Source organism: Nansenia antarctica (genome assembly GCF_963989245.1).
Source record: "Nansenia antarctica genome assembly, chromosome: 7".
In the NCBI taxonomy this organism is placed as follows: domain Eukaryota; kingdom Metazoa; phylum Chordata; class Actinopteri; order Argentiniformes; family Microstomatidae; genus Nansenia; species Nansenia antarctica.
In genome coordinates, this window is record NC_137677.1 from 38,728,038 (window position 1) to 38,729,717 (window position 1,680).

Here is a 1,680-nt window from a genome sequence, read left to right on the forward strand (position 1 = left end):
GAGAGAGAGAGAGAGATGAGAGGGAGAGAGAGAGAGAGAGACACAGAGAGAGAGAGAGAGAGAGAAAGATGAGAGAGAGAGAGAGAGAGAGAGAGCGTGTGCCCTGTTTACTGTTAATTTGTTATAGTTTACATTTATGTTTCCCATGCTAATAAAGAGAGAGAAAGGGAAAAGAGAGAGGGAAAAGGAAAAAAGAGAGAGAGAGAAATCAAAACAAACAGTGTCTCCCGAAGGTGTCAGAAGACTTGGTCTGGTGAATGAGCCAACAATAACAACAACAACAACAACAACAGCAACACACCACAAACACACATCAGCAGCAACATGAGGTTGAGTCTAAACAGGAGGCAAACGTCTCGCTTCAGGAAGTATCCTGTCCCCTCGCCACTGATCTGGCTTATTAATAACTCACCAGGGGGAAGGGAGAGAGAAGAGGGGAGAGAAGGGAGGGAGGGAGGGAGGGAGGGAGGGAGGGAAGGAGGGGGAGGTGGACAGGGAGTGATGGGGGAGAGGGGAGGGGAGAGGAGAGGGAGAGGACAAAGTGAGGTAAGGGAGAGAGGAGAGGAAGGGGCAGAGGAGAAAGGACCGGGAGAGGGAGGAGAGAAGGGGGGGACTGGGAGGATAAACCATCGCTTCAGGGATTAGGCAGATGCGGAGAGAGGGAAGTGAGAGAGAGAGAGAGAGAGAGAGAGAGAGAGAGAGAGAGAGAGAGAGAGAGAGAGAGAGAGAGACAGAGAGAGAGGACGGGGAGGCTAGCCTGGAGGATGTTTATCTTTAAATTACGTTCCCAATTAGAGGACTTGGAAGGCGAACGCTGCCAGTAATAACCAGATGGTTTCCTGCTAGCTGCTAGCTAGTTATTACGCTAGCTAGCTCGGGGCTCAGTGTACCGGATGGATTGTCACATGACCCTGTGCTGTTGACTGTGTCGCTGGTGATCATTTCACGCAGCAGAGGGGACACAGGCCACTCAGAGGACCTGGCATTCAATGTCATGAAGCCAAGGGGTGCTTTGTTTCGTTGACTGAGTGGTTGGATTTACAGTCGGACTAGAGTATAATGGATCGCTTTGTTTCAGAGTAGGGCTAGGGACTAGGAGGTAGGGGGAAGGAGATAAGGGCTAGGGGGTAGGAGATAGAGACTAGGGGGTAGGAGATATAGACTAGGGGGTAGGAGATATAGACTAGGGGGTAGGAGATATAGACTAGGGGGTAGGAGATATAGACTAGGGGGTAGGAGATATAGACTAGGGGGTAGGAGATATAGACTAGGGGGTAGGAGATATAGACTAGGGGGTAGGAGATAGAGACTAGGGGGTAGGAGATATAGACTAGGGGGTAGGAGATAGAGACTAGGAGGTAGGAGATATAGACTAGGGGGTAGGAGATATAGACTAGGGGGTAGGAGATAGAGACTAGGGGGTAGGAGATATAGACTAGGAGGTAGGAGATAGAGACTAGGGGGTAGGAGATATAGACTAGGGGGTAGGAGATATAGACTAGGGGGTAGGAGATAGAGACTAGGGGGTAGGAGATATAGACTAGGGGGTAGGAGATATAGACTAGGGGGTAGGAGATATAGACTAGGGGGTAGGAGATAGAGACTAGGGGGTAGGAGATATAGACTAGGGGGTAGGAGATATAGACTAGGAGGTAGGAGATATAGACTAGGGGGTAGGAG